The 23,226-nt window shown below is 39.8% G+C and overlaps 1 protein-coding gene across 7 annotated transcripts in view; it reads right to left on the minus strand.

The window, feature by feature from the left end:
• Positions 1–23,226, minus strand: part of LOC119658257 (broad-complex core protein isoforms 1/2/3/4/5) — a 159,848-nt gene that overhangs the window by 79,235 nt on the left and 57,387 nt on the right. Inside the window, exon 1 of one of the 7 annotated variants that reach the window (XM_038065545.1) lies at positions 15,095–15,759. The exons of the other annotated variants lie outside the window; for them this stretch is intronic. The gene's annotated coding sequence lies outside the window, so the exon portion shown is untranslated. Of the gene's footprint in view, positions 1–15,094; positions 15,760–23,226 lie in introns of those variants that run through there. 7 annotated transcript variants of the gene reach the window in all.

Raw genomic sequence — 23,226 nt, forward strand, 5'->3', positions numbered from 1 at the left:
GGACGATTCCTTGTACTCTCTCTTGGCTTGAGCACTTCTTCCTGAATTGCTGTTTCACCAAATTGATTACAATTTTGTTTTTTGTAAAACACACCAGAAGGATGGTTGTATAAATTGCACAAAACATTTAACTTTCATTCACTCATCTTTAAAAGTTACTGCATAAAACTGACTCGTCCTAATCGGTAAATTAGCAGACCCAGACATCAGTGTAGCTTTCAATTTCTACTGCTACGTAACATTTTAGGATAGGAAAGACGCGTTCTAAAGTCTTGAAAGGAAAACAAAAGTTGAAGTTTCAGCTGTTTTTTTATAGATCCAATTGGAGATAGTATAAAAAAAGTAAAAAATTTACAAATGCTTTATGGGCGATCACAAAAAATATTTTAAATGCTTGACATATAGTAATGATCAGAAAAATTATTCATATCCTTTTCTCAAGTGTTAAATTCAAGCATATACAGAGTCGTTCGTTTTCCTCCCCAAATAAGCTTTTATCAGAACACTTTATACTAAACTATTCAAGGAGTTTAATTAATCACGTAGCTACAGGCGACAAATATTGTAAGTGGTTAATTTTTTGTTTATAAAAAATTCCGTCTTTCACCAAGGCCAACCGGGGTCGTGATAATATTTATATTTTTGCATTTTTATATTTTATCTGTTATATAGTATTTGAGAGAAAACTAAATCAAAACTGAGATAGCAAAAACAGTGTTTAATTTAACACAAAATGAGTTTCTTCCAAAGAAAAATTCTATACGAGTCAACTTTTGTATAGCATATTTGTGGTATTTTCATCTAATCGGTTCGGTTTTAGAGTATTTATTGTTAGTTACCACTGTTCTTTCTTCTATTCATGATAGCAAGTTATAAATTATAACTATACGTACAATGCCTACATATACTGAGTCAAAGTGTAAAGTCAAAAAGCACTGAATCAATAAAGGATCGGAAAAATTCTAAATGAAATAAATAAAATAAAATAACAGATCTTAAGGTTTGCAGATGAATAAACTAATCAATAAACATCTTAATTTCTGAAATATTATCCCAGATTGAAGTAGCACATTTTGGTGTCTCTTGCCTATTGACATAAACACGATAACCATCTGACAAATTAGAAATCAAATAAGCCGGTAACACATGCTTCCTTCAAATTACTACTCTGTATACCAACGAGAGTCAGAGCAGCCCAGAAAAACTCCAAAAGTCCGGTGAGTGCAGAAAATAGATTTCGTGCCACTATAGCAATATTTCCAATGCTTTTCAGAAAGTATGCTACTCCTACTCTCCCTGATCACAGGCAAAAAAAAACTTACAAAAGAAGAAAAAAAAACTTATTGGTATTTCAGATTGCTCCGATTCCCCAACTATATAACTAGTGTTCACACTCTCCCGCACGACCCCAACGCCAAAATTCACACCCCTCCCCTTCTTGGATCGCCCGAAATCCCCATTGAATTTGCGAATATTTCGCACGTTTTTTCCTGATATTTTGCACATATGATCGTGTGTTGTACGGAATTGTTTATATATTTCATTTTTTCTCTTTATGTGTGCAATTTTCACACATGAACGCTTTTCGTCGCAATTAAACAACTCAGGTAAATTTGTAAGTTTTTTGGGAAATGACACTCTTTTACTATTGCGGTAGATTAGATAAACACGAGAAAGAAGAAATAAAAATTATTTAGCGCGTTGACTCTAGGTACATAGCATGTTCAATTGGTTATCAGCTAATATTGCGGTGTCCATATTCGCGAGAAAAAGGCAGGTTGATTGTAACTAGTCATGTTTGAAGTATATCCTGTGATAAATAAGAACCGCAGGTGTTCTATGATTATGGTATCATGTACTATACATATGTGAATACGATTCAAAAGCTTCGGAATAGATTTAGTAAGTGATTTAAGCTTTACCCATTGTCTTGATCTTTATAATTTTATACCCTAATATCTGTAAACACGACTGATTCCCAGGAACTATGAAATCAACAAAATCGAAAAAGGATACAAAAGATACACCTTTCATTTCACATCTTCCTAAGAAACCGAAGTCTATTTCATTAACAAAGTTGGGAAATTTAGTGTAAATCTTGTTGTTATTAATAGAGATTCAGTAGGTCTAAACTGTTACCACTTTAAACATCTTTTTCAATTTGATTCATACAGAAAGATAATGTCACTTTAAAAGAATTGGTCTGAATATTGTCCACAGTTCAGGATACGGTAACCCCTAAACATGTCCACCGAACTGTTCTTAGATGTTAGTATGCCTGAATGGAATACTGAATGAAATGTTTGTGTTTGCCCTGCTGCTGCAGGTACAGTATTAAGTCTGATAATAATAAAGCTGAAGTACGGTACGAACAAAAATGTATACAGAAGAAAATCTAAATTAAGAAGAATCTGCACAACTTTTAGTTAATTTTTATCGATATCTAGTGTAATTATATCGTATTTGCGATAAACTAACTTTTGATCTGGTTCTGAGAATATATCACCTTACATGTTGGACTACGTGTCATTAATCACGAATGTGGATGTTTTCCTAGTTTTTAGGTTTCCATTTGAACTAATCTCGAGAAAATTCCAATTTTACCACTAGTTTTAAAGTGTTAATAATCTTCAGATTAGATTTATCTGATTTGCTCATATACCGCATGTACACGCGTAGCTGCATTTTTTTGGGGGAAAACTTATCACAGAATTTCGCTCTATTTCGGTTTACTTTTCTAATTCTTTTTTTTTTCCTAGCAAAAAAGCTTGCCGAGCCAAACACACTTTGCATGAACGCACAAAATATATATTAAATATTTGGCACTATCGTATATTTATATGATAGCACAGAAATAGTAAAATCCAATGTATGTACGGGTATTGTAGTGTTAGCCGTTAGAGAAAAGAATTAGCGAACTATAGCCAAAGCGATAGTGGTGTTATGGGGTATACGTGATAAAAGTGAAAAGTGGGCTGGCTAGAATCGGCTGTACTCTATGACATTGAGGGGATACACGCCTTAGAGGTGGAACTACTATTCGCAAATAGCGCATAGAATAAAAAAAAGCACTTAAATAAACATGCATCATGATATTATAAATAGATTTTTCTGAAACAATTTTTTTTCTGGATTTAGGATGAGGGAATAGTGCGCGTGCTGTGGCGGGTAAGACGTAGAACTGCAGTAAAAATATGGTTCCTGTAGATTTATACGGGGTAATATGCTGATAAACCAACTTGCGATTGTACTATAATTTCATACGGGAGAGATGGGCTTTGACAACGCATAGTAAGTTAGTGATTCACTAAATAATTCAGAGAATGGACTATCTTCTCGGAATTTCTATATTATCTACTCTACATGACCTAATAGGTTATATATTTGGGCGATCTATTTTTCTATTTTATTTTAAAACCTGGAAAGCTATTGAAGGAGTGTAGCAAGAAATTGAATAGTTGATTATATAATATGACTGAAGAGTTTTCGAACAATTTCATCTTTAACGAGATTTCAAAGTTTATTGACAACTAATAATGAACCAAGGGCTGTTGTGTAACCTGCCATTCTTTATGAAGCAGTGACTTGGTATATCTGGAAGATCACGTGATGACTTTATCGGTCCGTATCGCTTGCCAAAACAATCTCGACTTGATGGCACCAGCGAAGGACAATGTTGCCTTGTGCATTAGACGAATAGTGTCCAAAATGCGGGTGTAGATAACTCTCGCGAGTGAAGCAGTGCTACGCACTCTATCCAAGCACTATTAATGCAGTACACTATGGGTTGATGTGACACAAAGTATCTTCGCCTCTAAAAGCTTAAGGCTGGATACCACAAGTCCGCATTGTATTTAATATTCCACATTGCGTTTTCATTGCTTGCATATTTTCCTTTTAGGTTCGTGACTCTAAGTTTCCGCCATCGACAGGCTTCTGGTATAACCCAGTACTTCTACTTGCAATACACAAGCGAATGCTGGGAGGCCGTTCAACTTCACAGACCACCTTTCAGCCTTTACCTTTCTAGTTTCTTGCAAATGAGGGGAAACTGTTGAATAGGGTAGTGCCAATTTGACTCCAATGATATGGTTGCCTGCTTCCACGCTTTTTCCTTTATTCTCTCTATCAGCAGATTTTTCATCACTCCCGCTAGTATTTATATGTATATTTGGAAAAAAATGGATGTCATCAATTGGTCGTATGTATTGAATTGTAAATCAAGATATATTTCGAGTTGTGGTCATTCTAAATAACTTTTAAATAAAGATCCGGGTAGAGAAGGGTTGCTTGGAGACTATATACCCATCAAGTTAAACTGCATGCTGCCCATGAAACGTCCCAAAAAATAGGACCGTCGACGGATTCCATCAGTTCTTTTTACGGAAAATGTAATATCTCTCCCGTTTTCAAAGCCTCTCATCTCCGCCGGCGAAGGGAAACCAAATTGTTGGAATGATATCGTCCTTTGAAATCAGGTATTAGTACATATTTCAGACACATTTTACGGTACTATGAGAACTGTGAAATTGTTTTTCAAAACAAGTCAATAGTACATATGCATATTTAGTTGGTTGTTGATCAATGGCACTCTATTTTGCGATATAAGTTGCTACTGTGGAAGGAACAACTTGATAAAACTTAATGGTTCCAGTGCCGAATTTCCCTGGCTTATAAATAACTTGGTAACGTTGTCGTTGCTGCGTTTCTGTTGGTCACTTACGACCCAGCGCTATATCTGTTAAATTAGGAATCCTCTGTAGTCGCTAGTATGGACTAGTCAAAAATTAGAGCGTCCCTTGGTGGCCTTGCCATATTCTCTAAGCGCAGTTTCCTTCAATGTACCGATACCTGCGAATAATGCAAATATTGGAAAGGTAGCAGTAACTTTTTGTTTACTCCTGACAGTTTGACATTTGTCAAGGTTTTCGACAATTGGTAACATTCTGATGTTTTATAAATTGAGTGTATTTTACGTTTGTTCGTTTTCAGAAAATTGGGTAGTATATCAAAGTCAGAACAGACAATAAGGCATTGAATGTTAAATGTGACCGCTTTTGCCTTGGTTCTATCACCATTTAACTAGGAATAGTAGTTTATATGTCATCTGGGTCTGCCACAAGCAATTTATTCGAAAGTAGTTTTACTTATTGACAAGAAGTTCGAGATTATGCATCCAATAACGACTTATCTCCAGAAACTTATATTTCCCTTGTGTAATGAGGACAAAATGTCATGAGTAAAATCTCTCAGGTTTGGCTTACCAAGTACCATTCAATTAACAGAGGGTTTGCTCCCAGAAGTTGTCGTTATATCGATGGAAGGCTTCACAGAGGCAAGTCAATTTATCATTTTTGAATAGGGAATGCGGCTCTCTGTTTTGTATTTAGCCACTTTGTCATTTTCTTTCGTCATGTCTTTTTATTAACTTGAATCCATGGAAGTATTAGATTTCTGTCAGTCAAATAAAGCATGCTCTTTTAGAGCGCAACGTTTCTGGTCATTTTGAATTTACCATGCTAAGAATCTCGTGTAATTCGACATCAGTATTTCCACTAATTTTTGCGAGCCTTGCAGTTCAGTATGTGATGCCAGGCGATAAAAGCATCATACTATCTTTTAGATGATTTACAAAGTTATCTAAAGGACGAGTAGTGTATTGACACTTGATCCATGGTGGTGTCAAATTGTTGAAACCTCTTATTACAAACATTTTTAGAACCTGTGTTACTTTTGATTAGAGATTGAGGAAGCGTTGAATTTATATCCACTTGATGACAGACCGGACTAATTGTGACGAAACTTTCTCCCACTGTTTGTAGTCCACGGACCCCTTTTTTGGAATAGGCACTCAAGTTTTCATAAAAGTATGATTGGCGATTTTATTCCGGGCAGGGGTAACTCAGCCGACGCTGCCTCATCTCTGTCCTGCTAGCTTTCGCTATCTCTGTTGGATGACTATTGGCTAATGTTATTTTCTTTCTTAAGGTGGTTTGTAATTTATCTCGGCGAGAGTGTCTTGGATATTTTGAGGTAGTTGCTGATGAATTTTTGCAATCAGGTTAGCTTTTTACGGGTTTTGCGTCACTTTTATATTTCAAGAGTAGGTCAAGTCTTACTTTATATAAGACAACTAGCAGCAGACGAATTTGTATCATAACTGGATATCGGGTACCAGTGGACTCAACTGTGACTGAGTACTTGAGTCAAATCACCGTAGTAACCTCGGGCAGACGCAATACTGATCACATTCCTAGTGTACAGGACAGTCTTGAATGAAGTGCTTTTGCAAGCTTCAAGGTGTAGATCCAATTATGATTGTTGTGTCACTGATTATTATCATTAAAAAAACAAGACCTTACTTCTTGTTAGTTGTGAGGATCTTTTCTACTTTTGGGAGAATTTGATAATTCCTTTCTAAAAATACAATAGTTTGCTGTGTTGTAGAGGTAGGGTATAATCTTTGTCCGTCCCACCGGCATTTACTTTGAACAGTTCTTCGTAGATGCTGTTACCACCTCCCTTTTCTTCAATCTATAATTTTGTTATGCGTTGATAGATTGTTTTGTGTTACTGTTATTATTTCTGCTGCTATTCTCACTTACCTTTCTTTCCGACCCTTTTTTTACAGGTCATTACCTGGTGTTCTCTTAACTATTCAATATACTTGTTTGGACTTGGTGAACAGATGTCAATGTATGCTTGATGTCGATCGATTGCATCTCATATCCGAGCTTGACAATAATCATATTCTAAGGTGGAACGGATTTCTTCCTCGACACGTAATACTATTTTTGAAATTTGCAGTATCAAGGTAGGTGGTTACAAGGAAAACCAAATTGGATGAAAAACAGGGGAAAAAGCGGAAAGAGGACGACGTGCCTGAAGGAGACTTTATCGAAGTAGTCTCCAAGGCCAAAAAAAAAAAGGCGAAAAAGGATAAAAAGAAACAACGGACTCCGGCGCCAGAGATACGTCTGTCCAAAAACAAGGAGGCTGCCAACCCAAAGCCAGTAGCGGAAAAAACGAGGAAACGAAGAAGGACTAGACCGTCGGCTCTGCTCATTAAGCGGACGGAAGGCAAGACATTTGCGGAAGTCCTTAGTGAAATCCGCTACAGGATGAAACCCGAGGAGAACGGAGCAGAGGTGTCTTCGATACGAAAAACAAGGAGTGGTGGAGTTCTCGTCGAACTGGGCCCAAAGACGACCAACAAGAGCACGTTCTGCGAAGCGGTCAAGGGGCTATTGGGGGAGAAGGCCCTTGTTTCCAGCCTAGAACCCATGTGCTCTCTGGAAATACGGGATCTTGACTGCCTCACAGAAAAGGTCGAAGTAGAGGAGGCGCTAAAGCGTGAATGTCCAGAGGTAACCAATGCCCGGGTAGCTATTACCTCTGTAAATGCTCGAGGCCAAAAACTTGCCGTGGTGGATGTCCCCGAGCAATATGCGAGGAAACTCCTTAACAGCGGGAGAATCAAAATCGGATGGGTAGTATGCAGGGTACGAATGCGGATAGTCCCCACCAAGTGCTACAGGTGTCTGGACTATGGACACACGTCAGCAGCTTGCAAGGGTCCGGACAGGAGGACAGCATGCCGGAGATGCGGCCAAGCGGGTCATCAAGCGAAGACTTGCAAGGAAAGCGAGAGTTGTGTTCTCTGCAGGGATCGTGGTGCGTCTGGCGAAAGCGTCGCACACACTGAGGGCGATCTTCAGGGCGGAATTGGAGAGGGCTAGGGTGCGAACGCCATGATCCGCATTTTGCAAATTAACATGCACCGGAGTGCAACCGCTCACCAGTTGCTAGCGCAGTTCGCTGCGGAAGTAAATGCTGATCTAGTGCTGATTAGCGAGCAATACCGAAACAAGGACCCGTCCTCATGGTATCTGGACTTATCGGGCACCGCTGCCATATGGGTTCGGGACGACGTTCGACTTCGCGTTCTTGCCGAAGGCCGGGGGGACGGATTTGCCTGGATCCGGTGTTTAGGGATAACGTTTTTTAGCGTTTACCTGACGCCGAATGAGTCGATTCCGGACTTTCAACGCCGGCTTGATGCTCTGGAGGACGCCGTTTCGAGCACGGAGGGACGAATCCTGGTTGGCGGTGATTTTAATGCCAGGGCTCTTGAATGGGGCATGCCTCAATCAGACTCCAGAGGGAAACGGGTTCTGGAAATGGCGGCGAGAACCGGGCTCGTAATTTTAAACACCGGATCCACGCCAACGTTTCGGCGCTCAGGCTGTGAAGGAAGCATTCCCGACATAACTTTTGCGTCGGAATCTCTGGCATCATCGGTGGACGGGTGGCGAGTCCTAGAAGACTTCTCGGCAAGTGATCATCAGTACATTGCGTTCGAAGTGTTTGACGCTACTTGCCGGCGAGCACCAATACGACGTTCCCCCTGCGTGTGGAATGTCGCGAAGGTGAACATCGGAAGGTTCGTCGAAGCTCTTGGAGCAGGTAGGGCCGCACTGGGGGGCACTCCGGGGGGTGGTGGTGTCGCAGCTGACACCGTCGTAAATTCAGTGATGAATCTGATAACGACGGTGTGTGAGGCTTCCATGCCCCGGAGAGGCCCCAGGCGCGACAAGCCTTCTATGTACTGGTGGACGGCGGAAATTGCCGACCTACGGAAGGAGTGTCATAAGCTCCGCCGTTTGGCACAACGTTTCTACGCCAACGAGGAGGCATGTGCCATAAAGGCACAATATAGATCAGCAAAAAGGAGACTCCGCAGCGCTATAAATAAAAGCAAAGCTCGCGGCTGGCAAAACCTTGTTAATGAGGTGAATGATGACCCGTGGGGACTTGGCTATAAGCTTGTCACTCGGAAAATCGGGGCTCTGCGGAAGCCTTGCATACTGAGCACCGACCAGATGGACCGCATTGTGCGGGCATTGTTCCCTAGACACCCTGTACGGGTTGATGTAAACAGCGCGGAAAGCCTCGTGGATTGCCCCCTTTTCACAATGGGAGAACTCGAAGAAGCGGTTCTCACTATGAAAAACAGGAAGGCGCCAGGCCCTGATGGCATCCCGGCGGAAGTTTACAAACTGGTGTTCCGCCAACGGCCAGAATTGCTGCTCGAAGCGTTCAACGCGTGCTTGAAGGAGGGCATTTTTCCTTCTCGCTGGAAAGTGGCCAGACTCGCGTTGATCCGTAAGGGTAAAGGAGATCCGGAGCTCCCGTCTGCATACCGACCGCTGTGTATGCTTGACACGGCCGGAAAGGTGCTCGAGAAGCTCATCAGGGGTAGACTCGCTGAAGCGATCCGTGCTGCCGGGGACTTATCCGCAAGGCAGTTCGGGTTTAGAACAGGGAAATCTACAGTGGATGCTGTTATGGAGGTCGTAGATGCGTTTAATCGAGCCGGGGCGCACAGCCGCCGATCTCGACGGATAGTGCTCCTCATAACGCTTGACGTCAGAAATGCCTTCAATTCCGTAAGATGGACAGATATGCTGGGCACACTAGAGAACTCCTTTCACGTGCCAAGCTATCTCTTGCGGATATTGAGGGATTATCTGAAAGACCGCTCCCTGTTCTATGAGACGCTAGAGGGCCAGAGGAGGATGGAAATCACGTCGGGAGTAGCGCAGGGATCCATCCTAGGGCCGGACCTCTGGAACGCTTCCTACGATAGTCTGCTAAGACTCGATATGCCTGAAGAGTCGCGCCTGGTCGGTTATGCAGACGACGTTGCGGCACTTGTTGCCGGACGCACTGTTGAACAGGCGCAAAGGAGACTTGGCATATTGATGCGTCGGGTAAGCGGATGGATGACTGCTCACGGTTTCAACCTTGCGCTGGAGAAAACCGAAGTAGTCATCCTGACCAGAAGGAGAATCCCGACCTTGCGTCCCATATCGATCGGCGAGTTGACTATAGAGTCAAAACCAGCGGTTAAATACCTTGGTTTAATGCTCGACTCGAAGATGAGCTTCTTCGAGCAAATCAAAGCAGCCGCGGACAGGGCTGCAGCAGGAGTCGCGGCCTTGAGTCGGCTAATGGCGAATGTGGGCGGCCCTATATCAACTAGGAGACGTCTCCTCATGGGAGCAACGCAGTCCGTCCTTCTCTATGGTGCGGAGGTATGGGCTGATGCCCTTGACAAGGAGGTGCATCGTAAACGCCTAGCTCAAGTGCAGAGGCGGGGAGCTTTGCGAGTGGCGTCTGCTTATCGCACTGTCTCCGAACCGGCTGTGATGGTGATTGCGGGAGTGATCCCCGTTGCCCTCCTTGCCAAGGAGCGCAAAGCTATCTACCGCCGTAAGGGCGAAAACTTAAGAGAAGTGGTTGCCCGTGAAGAACGTCAACGCACCCTTAACAAGTGGCAAGTTTCTTGGCAAAATGAGCCAAGGGGCAAGTGGACTGCGCGGCTCATCGACAAATTAGATCCGTGGTTGAACAGAAAGCACGGTGAGATTGATTACTTCCTTACCCAACTTCTAAGTGGGCATGGAGGTTTTCAGTCTTACCTGCACAGGGTTGGGAAGGCGCGATCTCCTGATTGTGTGTTCTGCAATAGAGTGCCGGATGACGCTGAACACACCTTTTTCTCTTGCGAGAGGTGGGATGGCCTCCGCCAGCAGCTTTATGCAAACACAGGGGAGCTCTCTCCAGACAACATTGTCAGAGAGATGCTGAAGAGCGCTGGCAGCTGGAATCGTATTGCGCATTATGTTCGGGCTCTTCTTACTACGAAGAAGATTGAACTCGACCGGCAGAGGGATCGGACGGTAAGGGGTTCCCTGAACTAACAACTCCCTTCCTCCCCTCCCCTCCCGTTGGTGAAAGGAATTCCCTGACTTGAAGGCTCCCAAAGCCGGGAGAGCGGGAGGGCTAGCCCGAAGTAATGTGTCAAACGGTTCCAGGCTAGTTCTCTGATGACAGGGAGGTGTTTAGTTGGTAGTCCGCCAGCGTGCTGTTGCGGGAGTCCAACACTCTGTGCGTAAACGCATTCACCTACCCTACTCCAAAAAAAAAAAAAAAAAAAAAAAAAATTACCTGGTGTTCTCTTAACTATTCAATATACTTGTTTGGACTTGGTGAACAGATGTCAATGTATGCTTGATGTCGATCGATTGCATCTCATATCCGAGCTTGACAATAATCATATTCTAAGGTGGAACGGATTTCTTCCTCGACACGTAATACTATTTTTGAAATTTGCAGTATCAAGGTAGGTGGTTACAAGGAAAACCAAATTGGATGAAAAAGGTGCGGATTGGAAAAGAAATCTTCTACTTCCTTACGTTTTCATAAAGATATGCTTTATCTCTTTAAGCCATTTTTGCAGTTCTCCGCATTATGATATCTTTTGAATAATATGTAAGTACTGAGCCGTCAGTAATGGCCTGAATGAATGGTTTCGAGTACAATTAATTACGTCGTCCAATTGCACAACTGATTTGCTGCCTTCAACCACGTTTACCATTTCGGGATGATTTAAGAGTTGTTTGGCTTGGGGGTAACTGAACACTTAGTTTGGCCGATGTAGGTATTTAGGCAATCCTGACAAGACACCTGGAAATTTTTTTCCGTGTTATTTTTTAAGCTCTTTAGGTCCACAAAAGATTTTTAACACATGGTCTTTACTTGATTGTTATTTCTATCGAGTGAAGATTTGCTCGTTTGGTGTCCTTGCTACATCTTTCTTGTTCAAACAAGGTTGTCATGTGATTTAGTTCTACTGTTTTCTGTTTCTTTTTCGTAGCGGTGTTAACAATGTTAAAGCGTTAATATGCGTAATTTGATGTCATTACGATAGTGCTCTGAGTATATGCTGGGTTTCTGTATACGTTCAATTTGATGTAATTGTTTCTTTTGTGGAGACGCTTTCAGCTCTCTAGCCTTCTCTTCTGCAAATCAACTGCACTTCTATTGGGTTTTCCTTTAGATGCATCCCGTTTTTCCAACAGGATTTTTGGTAAGCTCCCAGAACTTTTAAAAATTATTCAAATCCTTTAGCAAATTTCGCGTTTTGCTAAGAGCGTTATTTTGGGAAAGGACATATCGCACCATTGCGACAAAAGCTGCGTAACTTCAAAAAACTAGTTTTTCAGAAACCGCAATAAGTGAATTTTCTCTTCGTTCAAAGGTAGATGTTTGCTTCTTATTCTTTGAAATGAAGACCATGCGTCTTTCGACATACATTTTTCAATTAGTTCAATTTTTACAGTTACGACTATTTTTATTAACTTAAAAACATGCATTTTTGGGTTTTGACTTTTTTGTCGCAATGGCAAGGGTGCGATATGTTAGTACAAGATATTATTGAATAAAGAGCTGAAGCCAAACGACCATTGAAAACGGGAGCCGACCTAGTTGTTAAGTGGGCTCGAAAGTAAACCAAATTTTCGCATTTCAGGTGAGCGCAATAGGTGTTTTAAAGGGATCATTCAGTGTGTAAGCCGTTTCTTAGCTTTTTTCTGGCTTTTTTTTTTAAAACTGAATAAAGATACAAATATGAACTTTTCAACATATATTCATTAATATCTTGATCATACGTTGCAATTTTTTTCAGACGATTATTATCACCTATTATGGATGTATATGACAACTTATCCACCCACCTCCAAGGAAGGTGTTCATCCGGGTGCAACGCTAGAGGGTGCCCAGCTCATCTTGAAGAAAAATAAACGGTATTCTAACGTGTAGAGAATATCATGGTCTACATAATTTTTTTCAATTTTGGTGTTCTTCTTCTTAAAAAAAACGGCCCGATGAATAGCCATTATCATAGTTTGTGAACCGTAGAAATATGTTTCAAATAAGTCGTGAGAATTTCAAAGAATTTCGTTGGATAAAATATAGTGGCACCAGAGTTTCCACAAGTAGTTTCGAAAAAATTGCATTTTAAAATTGGAATGTGATTATTAACCGTAAAGTCTTAACTGACCATTTATCTGCCATACCTGACCAAAAATCTTTGGTTTCTTAAAAAACACACTTAAAGTCTTGAGTTCAATACTCGCTTTTTTAGTTCAGTCATTACATCTGTCGACATAAGCCCTCCTTAATTTGAAGTGATGTATTGAATTGCCAATTACTTTTAAGGTAAATTAGAAATGGAGGCTTAGAAGGCATGGGATTTCAACATGATGGTGTCGTTTCCCAGACAGATACTAAATTTGGTAATACTCTTGAACAGTTTTTAAACTATTTTTAGGGCTATGCTAAAACGTTATTGTAGAAACCAGAAGCTTTAAACGATTTTCAGGCCAACATTTACTGGAGAATTAGGGGAATATCGGCGGCGTTCAGTGAAAAATGTATAGAAAGTTGCGTCTAACGTAGCCACTTATGAAAGCGGTTCATTGGAAAACAAGGTCGTACTCCATAACTAAGGTACCGATTTTAATTCAACCCAATTTCTTCTATATCTGAAACATCTCTTTTCATTTAGAAAAAAAACCTTGCAATGTCCTGCGAATCAGGAGTCTTAGCGGTTTGTCATGGACATTCTTGGCGAATCAGCTTTTAAATGTTTTTTGGTCGTAACTCGAGTAGTCGAAGCATTTCAAAAGGGTTTCAATACTTTTAAGCACCCACAATGTCTCATGGATTCAATTATATTTCTTAGAACGACAAATGTTCTGTTCCCTACCTATACAGTTATCTTGAACAATACAAGATTATTCATCATAGCATCTACTTCCATTCTTCCTGAACTATCGGTGTGCTTTACATCTATATTTCCGGTAAAGATCGTTCTTTTTTTCCAGATATTAAAGTTTATTCCCTGCCAAGGGGTTATTATCACAATATAAACCACTCATCTCTATGAACCCTTACTGATGGTCGCAGTTATGACTAAATTGCGGTCAAAGTAACCCATGGGCTCAATGTGCGGAGTTGCACATTTTCTCTCAGGTAGCATACCCTTAATTGCGGCATTCACTGGTGTGATTGCTAAACCTGTATTCAGTAGGCTCCGGTATTCTTGCAGCAGTTTCGGTATAGCCCAGATTGTGGTCACAAATTCAATCGGGATATGAAGGCGTTCGTTGATTTTTTATAGCAAGTACTTTTTTGAACCCATTTCTACCTTTACTATTAAAAGGAGGATTTCAAAATGTAGAATGGGGGCTTTCATCTAACAAAGGCAAGACCCCCAAAGTACTTGACATTAATTGAGGGAGGTCGTTAAACTATTATACTTATATAAGAAGAAATATATTTCTCAAGCGCCATACTAACTGAGCTTTAAATTTTAAAATTGCTCTTAAAATGTCCCTTACTTGGAATAGAATTGTTAAGCTCATGAGTCATCGTTTAGAGTTTAGAACAGTATATCGGAAAAAACGAAAGTTACTTTGGATATACGTTCACGTATAAACACTCAGAGGACTCAGGCAGTATTTAGGAAAGAATGGACTTTATTTTCTTTTTGGATCAGGGAGTTTCGTACTCAATATATTTTATAGTATTTTTAATACAATAAAAGACATTTGTTCGAGTTTTACTTAGTGTTGTTGTTTTGCAACAAGAAATCAAGGGATATTCTCACAAAAAGCAAAAACTGACATTCCAATATCTGTTTGAACGGAATAAGTCCATGAATTGTCTCTGTAAATAGCGCAAAGAGCAGAAATTTACTTGACCTAAATTTCTCACCCACAATAGAATTGCTAAGATGGAAATACTTTTATAAAAAAAGATGCGTATAGTTAAGGCTGTTTTGAACAAGGTTTTTCAGGGGTTCTCATTTACTTGATTTTATAGAAAAGCTACCCAATTTGAGCGCTTATGAAATTTTGATGTTACTACCAAACTTTACTGAGCAATTATGCATGTTTTCGCGAAGTAAATAATAATTAAAGGTTACTTATTTTGTTGGGTATCTTATTCACTTTACGGGATGTTAGTAGCTTCTAAATTCGCAGATTTTCTCCTTTCACGCAGATTTTTATCACCTGATATAGATACTAAACTGTAACTAGGCTTGCAGGAGGTTTACCGTAGGCAGCCTGTATTTTTAAGGACCCTTAGGTAAAAAGCGAATAGTGTTAAAAATCTCGAAAGATGCAATTTAGCTTAGTTTCCTAAATATATATCGGAATTGCAACTATTGGATAATACTCACTTTGCATAAATTTTCACCGTAACTATAACTTATTAATATACATTATATGAAGGAAATTTTTTCACATATACATTTTTCTCTAAAATTTACATTCACCCACTTTTAATGGATTAAATAGCATTATTATATTGCGAGCAACTGCAAAATTATCCGGCGGACTTAATCATTTCTATAAATTTATCCGCAACTATTAACATTGGATTATAGAGGAAGTATCACTAACGGCCAAAAAACAACTAATGCAACTTAATTTGAAAAAAATTGCTTTCCCGGCGCGACATTAGTTCAACCGAAATGCATTTCCGGCAATTTAGAACGATTTTAACACGAGAAAATATCACTAGTCGTACACGATATTTACTATTTATTTTAAACGGTTGCCAAACAATACTGAAGATAATGAGACCTAAAAGATACTTTGTTCAGCCGAAATCAGAAGAACACGTAACCGATAGAAAAGACCGAAATCAACTATTATAAAAATAATATATGAAATGCGATCGAGGCAGCAAGAGCGTTGGTTCATTATTATTATCAGAAAAACGCATAAGAACTGCTGCTACTAAGCCTCAAAATTTTTTTACCGTGAGGACTAAAATATTGCAAAAATTTCTTAATAACAGACAAGTAGTAGTGGTAGTAGTATGTAGTCGTAGGAAAAAAGCTCCAAAAGAACAACAAAAACAAGATTGACGAAAAAAAGTAATAATAAAGTAACCGAAAAAAGCGCAGCTACATACACCACCCCACTTAGACCTTGGGTTCAAACTACCAACAAAACTTCATCTAATGCTCAAAAATAAAGTACGGCGATGGCTACGGCCGCCACCAGCCAGATCGGCTAGATACAGATTTTTTATTAAACTAATAGAATCATTTTTATTGCTTAACTTTTCACTTGACTTTTCCCCAAGCAAGGATGATACCTCGAATACAATTTCCTCCCAGTTTCCATGCGTTTTACTTCTCCGAAATTCGGCCCCAGCTTCATTTTATTTAGATTTTCTTCAGGTATCGAATACAAAAGTCGTTAATAAAACATTTCCCGAAAAATTCGATTTCTTCTACATCTTTCATTTATTTTCTTTTTTCAAAACATTTTCTAGGGAACTGATACCAGCTTATTGCATGCATATGTGATAGTGCTCCGTTTGCGCGAAATAGCGGAAAAATAGCTTTCTTGGACTATAAAAAATTGTCGTGTCATATCAGTTTTGGCCTAGTGGAGATTTGCTGCCACGAATGAGTTCTATATGCACCACTAGCCGTAGATGCGACATTTCCATATGCGCATGCGAATCAGATTTCCTCATAGGCGGGGGAAAAGAAAGTGTTGGAAAAAAAATTCACGAAATACGAAAGCTAGTCAGGAGATTGAGCAGAGCTGTTTATTGCACACAGAGTATTATCGGGAGAGAGAGTGTTTTAGTAAATTTCTTTCGATTTTTTTCTGCTGCATGTACAACTTGATATAAAGCAGAACCAACTGAAGCTGCTAACTGGTGAAAAGAATCAGATACGGACAAACTGGCAGACAATCTGCAGCCAGAGGCATCGACTTTTATACTTTTGGGGCTGTTGTATGTGCATCGTAATAGAATCTACCCTTAATTTTGGGGGTGGATGGAGAGGCAATGGAACAAAAAGCCTACATAGGCTGACAAATAGAGCTTTCGTTAGCTGTTTATTGGGGACACAATGTGGGCATTAACCTTGCAAAGCAATAGAAGCATTAACCAGTTAGAATAGAAATCCGAAGTGATTTTAGCCGATGGAAACAAATGTATTTTTTTGTTGGATCTTAACTGCAACGCCAGAAGCTTTCCCATTGCAAATGAGTTGAGCTGAGCAGTGCTCAGCTGCGATGAAGAGGCAATGACAGAGTTAGTTGAGGGCCAGTCTCTCGATATCGTGAATCGAGTTCAAATCCCCGTTGTGACATGGATGTTTGGGGCCGCCTTTGTGCTTGTCCTGCTGCTATAGACTTCATCTGCACAGAATTAAGTGTGGTGGTGATGGAAGTAAGACAATGAACAGGAATTATAGTTCAGTTAAAAAAGTAAATATTTTTAAAACGTAAAGTAAATGTCTGAATGTTATTTATGAGATATAGGCAGTACACGCATCGCATTAAGTTAGTAGTTACTAGTTTCACCTGCAGCTATTATATATAATATAGCCTACCAACCCTTTAAGCTCGGGCTTTATACTATGCTACGTGGTCCTCCTAAATGTGGATGATTTTACAGTAAATTTTCGAAAAATACACAACGCAAATGGAAAATACCCAAATTACGGAGGCCTGTATACTTTATACAATATACTGACTTTCAATGATAGTTGCTCCTTGTTTCAAATAATCTATTAAAGTTATGATTTTCTAGTTCTCGAATATTGGACTACCACCACTATAACACTGTCGCTTTATTTCAAGTATGCATCATCAATCCAGTATTCATCAACCGACATCATTCTCCATAAAAAGTTCCATTTCTCGGCATGCTAACGTTGAAGTAGGCGCCGAGAAGTTGAAGTACTCTCTTTCTTTTTAAACAGGTTCAACATTTTCGGCACCCATCGTGCTGTAATTCAATTGCTTAGCATATGATAACCCTAAAGCAGCGGTCTTTGTATTACAAAGACGAACACAAATAACCACGATGACCGGTATTCGAACGCCGGACAATGAGGTTAAAAGCCTGATTCTCGACCAACTCCGCTACGACACCGTTCATCGTTAAAATTGTCCCTTTTCTTTTATGGTGAAGACAGGCAGTTATTATTATTATTCTGTTAAGGGAAAGTTGCACCGCGTCCTTGAAGAAATATTGTGCCCCTTTTACTGGTTGTAGTGTACCTGTTGATCATAGTATCTCAAGCAGGCCTGTAACCGTTGGGAACTTTAGTATGTTCCCCACTTCCAGAAGTTTCAGCTTTGCATCTGGTATTAAGTGTTCTCCCAGATGTATCGACCTACTTTGCACAAGTGCCGGACACTGTCCCAGGAGACAGGCAGTTGCAGCGACATCGATTTGTAAGGGTGAACAGGGATTTAACATCGCTGTTCGGCGCCGATATCCGCTCGCCATTCGACAACTGCGGTCGCCACTTGCACTATGAAGAGCGTTGATGTTAGGTGATGTTTTTTAATGTAATATCTCCTTACAAAACATTACTTATAGAAGTAATATTATCATTACTTCGATGAGGCAGTGATGCTTGGTAATGTGGTGATGTTAAGTAATGCGGTGATGCTAGGTAATGGGGTGATATTAGGTAATGCAGTGATAGTAGGTGATCTTGTAATATTTGGTAATATTTGGGTGGGGGCGGCAATATTACATGCATCACCTGCACATTTATTTACTTTATTTATAAGTGGTTCATTCATTCGAACTTGCTTGCCATTTGAAACGAGGCAAATGTATAAAACCAAATGAGCACGATCGAGTTGGCGACGAAATCATTGGGTCTGAATCCGAGCACAGAATAAACGACTAGTTCCACTTTGATCGAAATGGAAGGAAAAAAGAATCATGACAATTTCAGATGAATAGTAAATGAATAATAAGACAAAAAGAGAAATCGTTTTAACATTGAACTGAAGAAAACTGACGATTATTTACTAAAAACAAGCCTATAAATTGGTGAAGAAGGAGGTAAAGGTGCTTATCCAAAATGACACCCTGTAGAAGGAAAGATGGCAGAGGTGACGACAAAGCAACGCAGAAGCGAAGGGTGTCGTATTTTGAAGAGCTCTTCAATTGCTCCAGGAAATACTGCCCAAAGCCAAGTGATATACCTATGTTGAGCCCTAAATGCTGACCAGATTGTCACGCATTTTAGCCAAACTCATTAGTCAACGACAGCGAACTGGAAGTGCCACCTACTATCTGGTCCGTAACATTTGGGATCATAAACAAATGCCGTGAGATTGGCTTAAAAAGTCGTTTATCCCTAAAAAAGTGGGTGTAAAACGGGTTTGTCATCACTTCCTACGTCTTATAGCATCTTATTAAAAATATTAGATTATCAAATTGTATGTATACCGACAAGATGATCGGTGAATTTCGAAAGGGGCTGGAGGTTTCAGAAAATTGAATACTTTTGGTTCAAAGCCAGTTAAGCAGTTAAGTCCAGCCATACCGAAGTGCCCGTTGAGTCGTGGTTGATCGCCTTTTTTCCACCCAGTTTGACAGGATCAGGTAGAATCTTAGTTCTTCGGTCCTTCAAATGTCATTAAATAAAATTTGCATATCTTAACCCTGGTGCATTTGGAGGTTGCATTCAGACGGTCCTTATAACTCACATAGAACTTTAACGCAAGGCCATAGAACAAAGAATAGACCGACTGAGCGAATGAAGTGAAACAGTGGACTATCAATAATGCTGCAATCGAATAAGGGAAACGACGGTTTATATCTCCGAGTAGTACTTCCTGGAGGCACTAGAGCGTCTCCGATAAGCAAGAAGATTGGCTTATATTAGTAATAAAGGCATCCTATTATTAGTCTGAACATCAAAAGGTACCACAGCCGTCATTAGTGAGCGATGGAAAGCATCAGGCAACGAGGTGCTCACGGATATGGTAGGGATAATTCAATGTTACATCTTTTGAATGACTTTAGCTTGTCTTTACTAATTATTATTACGCAAAATATAATAGTAATCCCGTGAATTTACTCGAGTCCTCCATCCCTTTTCCGATATTCTTTTAGTTATCATAGCACTGTTGTGTTTCGCTTCGCCCTAATATCACTTTTACTTTCGTACATGTAGGTCTAATCTCCAATTTCAGGGATTTTTCACTTCTTTTCAGTTCTCTAGTTCGATCTTTCCCTTCCCGCACCCACATCTGTATGAACACCTATGATCCTAAAAATACTTACAGAGACATGGTTTCATCTTTTTCGAAGTGCTAATCTATTTGCAATGTGAAATGCTGCTTGTCAACCCAAATGAATAACTTGCAATTTAGGAGGGTGTCTATAGGTTTAACCAAGTAAGTATTAATAAACCTTTTCCAAGGTACGATACAGAACAAGCAACGAGCCTGACTGATCAATGATCTTCCGCATTAACGGTCAACAAAACCGAACTTAAATTCTTCTGATCATCCTAACTACACTTTATTTTATTATTATTATTAAATAATAAATCTCCCCTCCCCTTCTTAAGTCCGATTTTCAACAAAAGTTACGAAAAGTCCTCATCAACACTATCTCCAAAAGTGGTTGTCCCATGTTAGTCAGTCTATCTTACATATCTCTCTTTTTTTCCAGTATCTCCGAAAGATACGTCAACGATTGGTTCGGCCACCTCACAACAAAAGAGCAGCATAGATAAGTGTCTCTAACTTAACTGCTAAAGGTTTTAATTCGCAGAAGGAATCACACATTATTTATATCCATTTCTTTAAAATCTTTGATCTAGTCAACCAAAACACTCCCCACATCAAAATTCTCTTTGCTCAATTGCCCACTACCCTTATACTCATTTGCTGACCGATCAGTATAATTTTTAATGATTGCTTGTCGCATCTGTTCCTTCCTTTCCCTGAAGTTTCCGAAGGTTCTATATTAGGTCCATTCCATTTTGTATCAAAGGCCTGTCCTTTTCCGTACTTTTTACTCTACGCGGATGACTTTAAAATTGTTGCTTCATTCCCGCTGAACTTTTCTCTCTTTACTTATACTAGTGGACAATCTCTATCACTTCCGAGGGGCAAACTTCGGCAATAACCTTTCTTTTATAACCTCACATCGTGGACATCATCGTCTGTGCCCCAAAATATCTGCTTTTATCAAGTGTTTCTCTTCACTTCAATCCAGCACTCTTTGAAAGCTTTCAACTCGTCCGATGGAAGCATTCTTGAGTATTCCTTACTGATTTGACCTTCCATCCGCTATTACTTTCATTCTGCCGATTCCGGGCTGTCAATCACTCTTCCCTGCAACCACGCCGACCCTAATGGACAGTTCTGCCTTTTTAGGTGGTATCTTCTGGCTAGCTTCTTGTAATATACCAAGCACACACACTTTCGAAGCTCTCTGGGGAAGTTTGGTCGCTACGTTCACTCCCCGATCGCCAGACTATCCCGATCTTAGAATGCCTTACAAAGTCGTTCCTGCCTAACCTTCTAGTTTAGAGCGTAGAATAAATTATTTATTTTCTTCTTCATCTGAGAACAATTTGAACTTGAAAATTCTACCTTGTATCGTATTGGTCCATTAAATAAATAAATAAATCTGAACGAGGCAAATTGTTTCGTCTATCTTGCGATTGACTATAACTTTCAACGGCTCAGTAAATTTACCGTCTAGCGGGTGATTCATCCTAATTTTATCTAAAAGATGAGTCTTCATAATTCTCACAATTTTGAGAACGATGGTTTCATATTCTTTGCAGATTTGGTTAGGGTTTTGGAAATATTCGGAAGCTACTTGACTTAGAAGTTATGCGCAAGTTCCTAAGAGTTGGTATATGATCATTATGAAGTCACATTAGGTTTTAGTGGATGAGGTAATACACCAGGTCCTAGACAGGCTGTTTTTTCATCTGAAGTTTATATAAAAACAGGAGAAAGATTTTCATAAGGCATTATTCCACAGTATCTCTAATTTTTCGTTATCATATTCCAACTTAAATACAACAATTTCATCCAGAACAAGATCTTTACTTCCGATACTGCAGAACAGAATACGGAATTCTACAGATGGTATCCATCAGAGCAGCTTCTCCATAAATAAACACAAAAGTGGGCCCGAATTTAAATCTGCTAAAGCTAATCTGAAATATTTTGCCACTTCACTAAGCCCAAAGTAAACACAGACCTCATCTCACCTCCTCTAAGCATGTGCATTTTTTTCAAATAACAGCACTACTTACCACATAGAATAATTCTATTCAAATAGCAACAATTTTACGAAATGATAAAGTAATTTTTTTTCTAATGTCTGGTTTGTGCGTCTTGTCTGTCGATTATTGCCCGGAATTAACCTTTGGGGAGGGTGGCGGCGAAACTAACTAACTGCCAAGTCTAGCGCTAGATGCATGATAGCTTTTCGGCTTGAACATATGACCTTGCGTCTGGGGAAAGTAAAAATATAAACTTGTGCACATAATGTCGTGACCAGACCATTCCAACAACACGAATATCGTCAAAGATGGGAATCCAAGAAAAAGTTGTAGATACGCCGCACTAAATCACATATGGACCGGGGAAAAGGAAAAAATTAACTAAAGCAAAAAACAAATAGATAATAAAAAATTCTCAGACATTTTTAAGCGCAACACTAATCTTTTCGTCAAAATAAAATTCTTGCAGTGCCGGGTCGCTGCATGGCACAGGGTGAATTCAAATCTAATTTTGAAACTTTGGGGAATAGAAAGCTATCTTTTTTGAATGGTGGCTCGGTGTGGAGGTGGATCCCGGTTAATTTGATGTGAAAAGACAGTTACTCGCCGACGCAACTGCAGTTTACATGACTTCGTGTAAACAGATAAGACTAATGCAATGCAACAAATGCATTGCAGACTTCGTAAGCTCTGGGAGACACGCGCTAACGATCTTTGTTTGAAGGGATTAAAAGTAACAATCCTTCCTTTGATATTTGATCTTTATAGCTCGAGTGGGATCAAAATATATGGTATTTTCGGTTACAAAGAATTTCAGGAAACATGTTCAAGGTAAAGGGTAAATATTTCCACATTTTCAATGTCATGACTGCATTCATTTGCAGATTCGTCATAATTTTTTACTTCCTCTGTGCAACCTAACGAATCATCACTTTCATGATAGAATATCTTTCCGGAGTATTCATATGAAATTTCAAAGACACGGAGAAGGCGGAAAAACTATAATTGCCAAAGTCCTAGCAGTTTTTTATTTATAGAACTCTCTTTTTAGTTTCTCTGTGCAAAATAAGTTAAGAGTATAGCCTTCTATCGGGATGGGGGGGCAAGGGAGCATTTCTCCCGGTCTGGAGTTTTTTCCGGGGGCCGGAATAGACACTTCAATGAAAAAAAGGAGGGCCAGTATAATTTTCACTCCAGGACCATACAGTACTCATACCTGGGTTTGACCCCTGATAATTAAAGGGATCTACTGCTACAAATCAGAATGTGAGAAC

The sequence above is a fragment of the Hermetia illucens genome, chromosome 5 (genome assembly GCF_905115235.1).
Source record: "Hermetia illucens chromosome 5, iHerIll2.2.curated.20191125, whole genome shotgun sequence".
In the NCBI taxonomy this organism is placed as follows: domain Eukaryota; kingdom Metazoa; phylum Arthropoda; class Insecta; order Diptera; family Stratiomyidae; genus Hermetia; species Hermetia illucens.